Source organism: Enhydra lutris, unplaced genomic scaffold (genome assembly GCF_002288905.1).
Source record: "Enhydra lutris kenyoni isolate GAN:26980312 unplaced genomic scaffold, ASM228890v2 scaffoldscaffold84, whole genome shotgun sequence".
NCBI lineage: Eukaryota > Metazoa > Chordata > Mammalia > Carnivora > Mustelidae > Enhydra > Enhydra lutris.
This window is the reverse complement of record NW_019154168.1, coordinates 4,373,031-4,384,331: the sequence shown is the minus strand read 5'-3', so window position 1 is coordinate 4,384,331 and position 11,301 is coordinate 4,373,031. Positions and strand designations below refer to the sequence as shown.

The window sequence follows — 11,301 nt, the reverse complement described above, 5'->3', positions numbered from 1 at the left end:
TCTAGTGCACATGGAACATACTCCAGAATAGATCACATCCTGGGTCACAAATCAGGTCTCAACTGGTATCAAAGATTGGGATCATTCCAAGCATATTTTCACACCACAATGCTCTGAAGCTAGAACTCAATCACAAGAGGAAAGTTAGAAAGAACTTCAATACATGGAGGCTAAAGAGCATCCTACTAAAGAATGAATGGGTCAACCAGGAAACTAAAGAAGAATTGAAAAATTCATGGAAAAAAAATGATAATGAAAACACAACTGTTCAAAATCTCTGGGACACAGCCAAGGCAGTCCTGAGAGGAAAGTATATAGTGATACAAGCTCTTCTCAAGAAACTAAAAGGTCTCAAGTACACAATCTAACCCTACACCTAAAGGAGCTGGAGAAAGAACAGCAAAGAAAGCCTAAACCCAGCAGGAGAAGAGAAATCATAAAGATCAGAGAAGAAATCAATGAAATAGAAACAAACAAACAAACAAAAAACCCCACAACAAACCAGTAGAACAAATCAATGAAACTAGGAGCTGGTTATTTGAAAGAATTAATAAGATTGATAAACCCTTGGCCAAACTTATCAAAAAGAAAAGAGAAAGGACCCAAATAAATAAAATCATGAATGAAAGAGGAGAGATCACAACCAACATCAAAGAAATACAATTATAAGAACATATTAGGAGCAGCTATATGCCAGCAAATTTGACAATCTGTAAGAAATGGATGCATTTCTGGTGAGGTCTAGTGTAGACAAGGCACTAATGTCTATGGGACTGCATGTCAGCCTAATTGAATTGAGGGCCAAGTTGGTGATCTCCAAATATCTAAAACCAATGATATCATTTGGAATTCCTTAGATTTATTCAAAACTTTTATGCAATTTCCCCATATAAAGTCTGTAGAGGCTGCTTTGTCAATCCCCTTGTTTTTGGACATATTTAGGGTTTTCTTTGTTTTGAAGCTAAAATAGGAAGGCAATCCTTTGCCTTCTCTGTAGATCTTCCTATGCTAATAGAATGTTCACAATATCCATTATTCCTTATGTCAAGTCCATATTTGTTAGTAACTTTAAAAAATCTAGTGAGGCGATCCGAAAGGAGACAAATAGGTGTAAAAACGTCTTAGGTCCATTGGTCTTTGTGATTATTTCTGGCATCATTAGCCTTCCTCTCAAGTCTTCATCAAACTTCTTTCAAAGCAATTGATACCACACTATCTTTGAAGCTATTCAGTAGAGGACACAGGCTAACTTCCTGAGTGGCTGGGGTATTAACTCCCTACTGTAGAAACCAGTGGCAGTTACTGCCTTGGAAAAGTGTTTTGTAAAGGAAAGGTCCAGAGTGAGGTCAGTACCATTCTTAGAGACAGAGGAGGGAACATAATGACCTCCAAGTCTAAGGAGAGTGGGTTGGGCTGGCTGGGAAAGCAAGACAGCCTGCTCTTCAGGGAGTGGATTGTTGGACTTGACAGGAGTTCTTCCAGGAAACATGGAATGGATCTTTTGTTTTGGAGTCGGAAGGAGGCTCAGAGACTGAGAGAAACACAGGAGGAGGTGGGAGGGATGGGGGAACCAGTGTCATTATGGAATCCATACAAGCTGCTTCATGTTCCCTGGCCCCTCTCTGCATTTCCTTAAGTCCTTCCCCTGAGCAAGCACCTCTTTTGGGAGAGACTGTTTCCCATGAAACTGAGATTCACAGACCCAGGTCCCTCATTAGGAAATGTCCTCAGGACACTCCTGAAATACATGATGGTGCATGTTCTAGTTTCCTGTTTACACCTCTCTTTGGTCCTTTCTCTCTTTCCAAAAACAAAACAAAACAACAACACTTCTTGGAGGAATCTCAAGTTATAGTAGTTATTCAATACATCTATATATTCATTTTCTCTGTTCTAAATGCCTCTTTTGGTTGCTTGTTACAATTATGAGCAGATCCTTGTCCTGTGTAGGGAGGGTTGGAGATGGAAGTGTGGAATCTAGAATGAGGAGGCATTTAGATCCTGGCCCTGCCCTCTGGAAGCTCTTAGACTATAAAAGAATGTAAGGAACACACTCAGGTCACCAGCTGACAGATAGGGAAAATTAGTTTCAGCTGGCCATCAGGATGGTCCGTATTGGCTAGTGGGAAGGGGAGGAAGGCTGGAGATGGGGATCATTCAGGGTGGCTTAGGAAAGGCTTCCTAGAAGCAGGAATGGTTGTAGAATAGGGCTGAGAGAGGCTGCAGGGTCAAGACTGGGCAGAAAGGAGTGAGTAGGACATCCTTGGCAGGGCAGGTCAGCTATCCTGGCCACTGGATTATCCCAGGAAGGGTAAGTCAGGGTAAGTCAGGATGTGAGAAGCTGAGTTAAGAAGGAGGTGATGTAAGGAGGTTAGTTAAGAAGAGGGAGAATTGGGGGGGGTGCTCTGACATCTGGGTCAGAGAGTTTGGACTGAATATAAACCATTGGAATAACTGTAGATTATTTCATGAGAATGCAGATATCTGAACATGGCATTTGAGGATGATGTTTCTCTGTGTTGTTACAAACTGGATTTGTGGTAGACTCTCTCAGGCTTTCCAATCACGGGTGTCCTTTCTCTTCTGTATATTTGGTTGTTCATTTGTTTGTTCTGCCTGCAGCTGAGTCGTAAATTATGATTATTTAATTCCCAGATGTTTTGTTCTTCCGGTTGCTTCTCTGGTATCTTAATACTTTGTCTGTAGGCCCACTTTCCCTCATCTTCAGAAAATGTGGGAAGAGCACAAGGACCACCCTGCACAACACAGTTGAAGGAAATATAAATTATCAAGCATTACCCCCCTCTTACCCTGCCATTCAGATGGTCCTCCTCTAGGATTCCTGCTCAGTGTCCATGGATGCACTTCAGAAGAGCATATGACATTATTTTTTGAAGTGACCAACCTCAGAGTGGTCTGTGATTCACAAATCTTGAGAACCACTGTTGTGTTTTTGTTGAGTGGTAGGTGGCTGCAGATGGTTCCCAGAGAGAAACGTGGCAGAGCATCCTTAGTGACAACTACAAGAGCCTCCAAAGACAGTCAAAGGGGCTGGAAGAGAGAGGAATTGGGTTCAGCGGAAACTAGTAGCAGGGGTGCCCCATCTTTCCTGTTCTTCACCCTCTTTCTAGCAGGTATTCCTTCTTTGTATTCTCCATATCCTGGCAATTACAGGATTCCATTTCCATTTTCAATTTCAATCAACTGAATGTCTGTCCATTTACCAGGTTCTGTACCAGGTGCTCTAACAACATTGTCTCCTGCAATCTTCTGTTGAACGTGCAGTGCACAGAATGGAGTCAGTACCGCCCTCAGTCATGGCATGTTTGCACCATTGCTTCCTGTCAGGCTCCTTTTCTTTCTTTTTCTTAATTTTTATTTTATTTTTTTATCACACCCAGTTAGCCCCTTCTCAATGCATTTTATTATCCTGTTTCATCCTTTTTTCTATTCACATTTCTCCTCCTCACCAGAGGCACTTTCTTTAGTTATTTAACAAATGCTGTTCCAGTCCACGTTCTATGTTTGTTTCAGATACATTCACCCATTCAACCACTGCAGTGTTCATTCTGAATTCCACTAAGATTGTGCTTCAGATGGTGCCTCGGTGACACTGCCACCAGCAGCGTGTATTAGTTTGTATCTTCTTATGGAATTCTCATGTTGATCCAGTGAGGGAGGTTAAGTAAGGTTCCTAGTGGATGAGTCATGGAGATATTAAGAAATTACCTGTGTGCATGTCATCATGAGGAAGGGCTAGGGCTCATATCGGACACTTCTGACCATGTGTTCATTGTTCTTCTCTCTACAGTACTCAGCACTGCTTGTTCCAGATGAGGCATCTGTAGACAAGTTGCTGTTATTATTATTATTATTGAATGCAGCCTTTTAGTTCTAGATGCCCGATTCAATTCAGTGAGCTTAGGACCCCCATGTGTCAGCACCAGCATGGATGAAGGTGTCTAATTAGAGTCCTTAGCATTTCATGGTGAATCATATGGAATAAGACTGTTTTCATTGTCTCATGAGGGAGAACTAAGAAGCTTGAGCTTTTGTAGATGATTTTGAGCCAGCACATTTAAAAAGACTGGTTGATTTTCAGTGTTTGGTTATTTTGGATCAGATTTCAGTATTAAGTACTTGGTATATGATATTAAGTCCATATGGTTTGTTAGGCACTGAGCTACGTACGTACAGACATGATTTCACTTACTCCTCACAGCTGGTGTGAGGTACTTACTTTTACTCCCATTTGATAGTTGAAGAAACTAAAGCCCCGAGAAGTAAACTAATATAACCACAGTCACTGGGTGTGAGACTGAGGTGTGATTTGAACCTGAACAGTCTACCTACAGAGCCTTACTCTTAACTACTGAACTACACTGCCTTCCTGTGAAGGCAGATTTTAGAATCTCTTCCCCTTGAATTTGAGGACAATCTCTTGTCAGTTGGGTGATTTTGAGCAGTCATGGCAAGTACAGGCTTGTGGACAAGAATCTCCAGAGGGAGAGGATCTAAAGTTGGGAAATGTCCCCAGGTATCTACATTATGCCCCGCTCTGTCCCTCAAAGTGAGAACCTCTGACTTAGGATATCCTACCAAGATTATAGGGCCAGAGCATGATACCTTCAAAAAAGCAGGGATTCTCTAATGCAGTGTGGGTAGTTGGTGGCCCACAACCCCCAGGAGCCTTATATTTTTAAACAAGTGTCCTCAAAGGCTGATTCTTTATCACCTAGTGTGAGTCATATCTGTATGATGAATGATGGGCAGTCAGGTTTTATCACAGTTGGTTTTCCTTTCACACTATCCATTTTGCTCCCCTTCCACAGAAGGTAATGCCATGTATATCTCTACATGAGCCTGAATTATAAGGATTGCTTGACTACAAAGTATGTATCTCAATGTTCAGTATATAAGAATTCTGGATTATGGCTTCTGTCAGTTTTCTCTTCCCAGTGTGGTCATTTCTTCAACAAATACTTACTGAGTACATACCTCACAGTCTAATGGAGGAGACCAACAGGTGACCTTGAATTTGGATACATTAGGATCAATGACACATAGGGGAAGCCAGGTGCTAGGAGAGCACATAGGAAGGGCAGCATAAAGGTCAGGGGAGGCTTCCCAAGGAAGCAACTGCTGAGCTCTGAACTGAAAGAGAAGTGGGGGTTAGCTAAGTAAAGGGGCCAAGAAAGCAGTAGAGGCAAGGGAACAGTGTGAGTGTTGAATTTCACAGCTGGAGCCAGAACTGGGCAGGGGATGGGGCTGGAGGAATAAGCACAGATCATATTATGAACAAAGGAAAGACTATGAAGGAAAGGGAGTGTGGAACCATGGAAGGGTATGAAGCCTGGTGGTGGGTTGAGAAAACCTCAGATAGTGTAAAATGTTTCCATGAGTTAAGAATTGACACTCATTATCTATATTCCGGGCTTGTTTATAAATCATAGCACTGGAACTGGTGAGTGGCAAATAAGTAGTCTAGATGGATTTGTAGACAGAAGGTCTTGCCCATAACCCAAGGGTACTTTTTCATCATCTATGGAATAGACTTTCCAATTTTGACTGATATTTCTGCCTTTAAAACCTTCTGAGAACATTTCCAAAAATTCTCTTAAGACCGAAGCAAGAGTAGGGTGGAGAGTGGGAGTTGCATGACTTTGTTTTCTCTGTTCTCCACTTCTCATTTCCTGGGCATTGCTGTGAATTGTTCATCCAGAGTTTAGCTCCCCTTGTGGAGGGGCCATCTGAAGAGAAGTAGGAAGGAGGAGTAAGAGGGAATCACACACAGGAGTCCTTCATTAGGAAAACATTCAGACAGCAGTTTGAATGAATTAAATGTAACTCCTTGTGAAAAATTCATAGGGAGTCACAAGTGAGTGAGCTTGTGAGCTTAATACAAGCTCACAAGCTTGTATTAGTACAAGCTTAATATAAGCTCACAGAGCAAGGCAGATTCTCCAGGCTACTGGCACTGACACCTCAGATGGCACAGGGGGGTGTGTATAGAGCACAGTGTAGCCACTGAGGAGAGTGTCTGCACAAATGGGTTCACCTCTCCTGGAACCCAGAGAAGGAGGAAACAAAAGGATTTTCTTGGTTGAGAACAACTGAACTAAGTGAAACATTTCTTTTCCCCCTACCTATCACACTGTCATATTGTGGACATAAAAAAGGTAGTGAATTTTTGTCTGGTTGCTTTGGGTGAGGTTTACTGAATGTCAGAAATCACAACATAGCCTCTCCGGCTCCTCTCCCTTCTCAGTCATGGATCATGGATTGACTGCTGCCCCCATTTCTCCAGTGTTTCCTTCACAGATAGTCTGGTCCTCTCCTTCTTGCAGGTAGTTATGAAGGTCCTGTCCCTTTCTCCCTTCTCTTCTCTGTGCAACGTGCCCTAGTGGGCCAAATGGGTAAAGGGAAGGGGTGGACTGTACATTCTTGGCCATCAGTACTGCTAAATAGATGATGTAGAATGAGGGAAAGGAGGCCAAAGTGATTCTAACCTTGGGTAGCAAGTTTTGGGGCTCAGAGTTTTAAGACAGAGAGAACTAATATTTGTATCTAAAAATCTGATGATATATAAGGAATGGGTCTGTAATTGCAAAGAGGCATCTAGTCCAGGAATTAATGTGTCATAACTCATGCTCAAGCAGTGGGCACACATCCCGCATGTTAAATCTTGCGCAATACATCCATACTCTGCTTTGTCTTACCACATAATTAACACAGGAAGCTATGTGACTTGTGAACTCACATGGGATTATGTTATGTGGAATGTAAAAAAGGAAATTGTTGGGATGCTTGGGTGGTTCAGTTAGTTGAGACTCCAACACTTGATATCAGCTCAGGTCTTGATCTCAGAGTTGTGAGTTCAGGCCCCATGTAGGGTTCCACGCTGGGCATGGAGCCCACTGGAAAATAAATAAAAAACAAAACAAAACAAAACAAAACAGAATGTTGGGAGGTATTTGGTACTTTTACTGGAGGGAAAGCAGGATTAATTTTTCTGTGGTGTCTTTTGGTGTCGGTTTCTGCGATACTTGGGCTGCAACAAGTTACATGCAGCCTTTGATTCTCAGTTGATTGGTTGAACACCATTGTTCAGTAAATATTTATTGTTTCCATAGGCATTCTGGAAGGATAGCATGTACCAGAAGAATCTTGGAACACTGAAAAGATAAAATAAGATAAAGATAAAAAAAATCCAATAAAATTTTAAAAAGGAAAAAAAAAAGAAGAAGAAATATGAAGCAGCAGCTCTGAAACCTGAGCAAAGGACCCCGACAGTCCCCACCCAACTTGGCTTAACTCAGCCTCACTTAACCAGATCCAGCACTCTTGGTCCCTGGGTTTGCTACAGCTCTCTGATCTTTAGAATCTTCTTCAATTCCAGCTAGAATGCTGCGTCAGGTGCTAAGCAGGTTTGGTCAAAAGCTGGTAAGCAGACGTCCGCTGGAGAAAGAAGTGGATGAGTATTGATCTGGCATAAAACTGAGCACTCTGGATTTAGTGGCCATGGGTGTGGGCCGCACAGTGGGTGTCAGTGTGTACTTCCTGGCTAATGAGGTGGCTGGTAATCAAGCAGGACCATCCATTGTGATCTGCTTTTTGGTGGCAGGTCTAACATCACTGTTGGCTGGGCTGTGCTATGCGGAGTTTAGTGCCCGGGTCCCCCATTCTGGCTTGGCATATCTCTACAGCTACGTCACTGTGGGTGAACTCTGGGCTTTCATCACTGGCTGGAATCTCATCCTCTCCTTTGTTGTTGATGCATTCGTTGTGGTCCAGGCCTGGATCTTAACTTTTGACGTCTTCATTGGGAACCGGATCTCTGAGACCCAGCATGAGACCATCTCACAGTATGTTCCCCAAGTCATTGCAGAGAATCTAGGCTACTTTTTTGTTATCTTTCTGTTTTTGTTCACGGAACTGCCGTCTATGGGTCGGCTTGGCTTCCTCAGAGTTTTTGAAGGGTTTACTTTGGTGAAGCTTTTGGTTCTCAGCTTTTGCATCATCTCTGGCCTCATTAAGGGGGACCTGCACGACTGGAAGCTCACAGAAGAGGATTACATATAGGCTGGACTCAATGGCACCTCTCACTTGGGCCCTCTGGGCTCTGGAGGATTCATGCCTTTTGGCTTTGAGGGCATTCTCCGTGGATCAGCTACCTGTTTCTATGCATTTATAGATTTCAGCGTTATTGTTACCAGAGTCAAAGAATCCCACAATCCCCAGCGTTCCATCCCCATGGGCATTGTGATTTCACTGTTCATCTGCTTTTTTGTGTATTTTGGTGTCTCTGTAGCACTTACACTCATGGTTCCTTACTACCAGCTTCAACCTGGGAGCACCTTGCCTGAGGCATTTCTCCATATTGGCTGGGTCCCTGCGTACTATCTTGTAGTTTTTGCAATTTTTGGTAGTTTTTTTGTTGGCCTCTATTGGGGCTTTATGTTCCCCATACGTCGGGTGATACACATGATGGCAGAGGATGGTCTTCTGTTCCCAGTCCTTGCTAAGTTCACTTACAACACATATGGCCGTATCTTGTCCAATCTGATCCTTGGCATTATCACAGCAATCGTGTTATTCTTCTATGGACTCACTGATCTTCTGGATCTGAGGTCAGTCGGGACCCTGGTATCTTATTCCCTGGTAGCTTTTTGTATTCTTATCGTCAGGTATCAGCCTGAAAGGAGGAAGGAGGAAAATGAAGAAAAGCTGCAGGGGGAGGATCAGGGAAATGAAGCACAGGTGCAGGAAGAGAATGGGGGAAATGTAGCGCAGATGCAGGAGGAGACCGCACCTGCAGCAGGGAAGCTGACTCTACAGGGACTATTTTTTCCAGGCAGCCCCACCCCCACTCCACTCTCTGGCCGGGTTGTCTATGTTTGCTCCTCACTGCTTGTTCTGCTGCTCATTGTCCTCTGCCTGGTGCTGGCCCACTGGCCAGGTCTGCTTTCTGGAGATGCAGGGCCGATCACAGTGGTTGTGCTGCTCCTGGTGCTCATCACTGGGATCACTGGGGTCATCTGGAGACAGCCACAGAGCTCCTCTCCCCTTCCCTTTAAGGTCCCTGCTCTGCCTCTCCTCCCATTCCTGAGCATCTTTATGAATGTTTGCCTTATGATGCAGATGTCAGCTGGCACCTGGCTGAGATTTGGAGTCTGGATGCTGATCGGGTTTGTTTTCTACTTCAGCTATGGGATCCAGCAAAGGTAGCTTAACCCTGCTTATGGACCCAAACTCTAAACCATGAACCAGTACGTATTTGGCTTGACATCATCATACCTGAATGCAGTCTGGTGTCCTACACAATAATGGGGAGTACTCCTGAGCACATGGAAATATGGGCTCCTATGAGATATTGGTGTGGGAACACTATTAGAGCTTTATATTTATGGTACAGTGAAGGATGTGTCTTTGCTATCCGCCCCCCTACCTTTTTTTTACTTTCTACTCTTCAGTTGTGTCTGTAGCTGCTTACTGACTTTTACAGAATTAGTATTAGAAGAAACTTGATAAAATGTTTTTCTTTTCTTTAGTTAAATATTCACTAATGAAGGAGACGCCTTGTTGGCAGTCAGTAGACAATGACTCTTGCTCTCAGGCGGGTGAGTTTGAGCCCCACATTGAATGTAGAGATTACTTAAGAAAATATCCAGTAGCAGAATTACTGGATCATATGGTAGTGCTCTTTTAGTCTTTTTGAGGATCTTCCACACTGTTTTCCGTAAGGCCTGCACCAGTTGACATTCCTACCAACAGTGCACGAAGATCCCTTTTTCTCCATATCTTTGGCAACACTTGTTTTTCTTGTCTTTTTGATTTTAGCCTTCATGACATGTATGAAGTGACATCTGATTGCACTTATTTAAAAGAGTTTGATACATTTTATTTTTTTATGTTCAGTTAACTAATATATAATAATCATTTGTATTTCCCTGATGATGAGTAACACTAAGCATCTTTTCATGTATCTGTTGGCCATCTGTATGTCTTCTTTGGACTATCTTAAAAATATCTATTATTATATAAATTATTATAAGTTATAAATTTATTATTATATAAATTATTATATAAATACCTTAAAAATATCTATTCAGGTCCTCTGCCAACTTTTTAATCAGATTCTTGCTTTTTGATATCGGCTTGTAGAAGTTCTTTATGTATTGATATATCACTTGCAAATATCTTCTCCTATTCAGTAGATTGCCTTTTTTGTTATTGATGGTTTCCTTTTCTGTACAAAAGTGTTTTTGTTTCATGAATTTGGAAAGATAAATGCACCTCTATGTTTATTGCAGCATTATTTACAATAGTCAGGATATGCAAGGAACAGATATGTGCATCAATAGAAGAATGGATAAAGAAGATGTATTCTGGGGCACCTGGGTGGCTCAGTGGGTTAAAGCCTCTGCCTTCGGCTCCGGTCATGATCTCAAGGTTCTGGGATTGAGCCCCACATTGGGCTCTCTGCTCAGCGGGGAACCTGCTTCCCCTTCTCTGTCTCTCTGCTTACTTGTGATCTCTCTCTCTCTCTGTCAAATAAATAAATAAAATATTTTTTAAAGAAAAAAAATGTATTCTATATGTACATCCAATGGACTATTACTCAGCCATAAAGAAGAATGGAATCTTGCCATTAGTAACAACATGGATGAACTGGGTGGGTATAATGCTAATTTAAATATGTCAGTCTGAGAAAAACAAATGCCATGTTTTCAGTCTTATGGAGAATTAAAGAAACAAAAAAAATCAAAATGAAAAAAGAAAAAAGAGAGACAAATGCAATACCAAAATAAATAAATAAACAAAAACCACAACACCCTACACCCCTAAATAAAGGGAAAAAACTTGTGGTTGCCAAAGGGGAGATGGGTAGGGGAATGGGTGATTTAAATAAAGGGAATTAAGTGTACATTAATCTTTATGAGTCCTGAAAAATGTGTGAAATTGTTGAATCATTGTATTGTGCACCTTTGAGAAATACATCAATACTGCATGTTCATTATATTTATATAAAAAAAAAGAAGCTAAGAAAAGACCAAAAAAAAAAAAAAGATGAAATACGGCTTCTGCATTTAAGGAGCTTATATTCTAATACAAGAGGTAAAGCATTGCTGTAACACAAAGTAGAACGTGTTGTCATAATTAATATAAAAATAAAATGTCTTGGCAATTCAGAGTGGAGGATGATCATTTGTGGCTGGTACAGAGGTGAGGGTTGATGGTGAAATCAGAGGAGACTTTGTAGAGGATGGCTTTTGAGCTGGCTCACTTTAGGGGTGGGAT

General features: G+C 42.0%; 1 pseudogene; it reads left to right on the top strand.

The window, feature by feature from the left end:
* The first annotated feature begins 7,404 nt into the window (after positions 1 to 7,404).
* LOC111161340 lies at positions 7,405 to 9,228 on the top strand (annotated as a pseudogene).
* Positions 9,229 to 11,301: the final 2,073 nt, after the last annotated feature.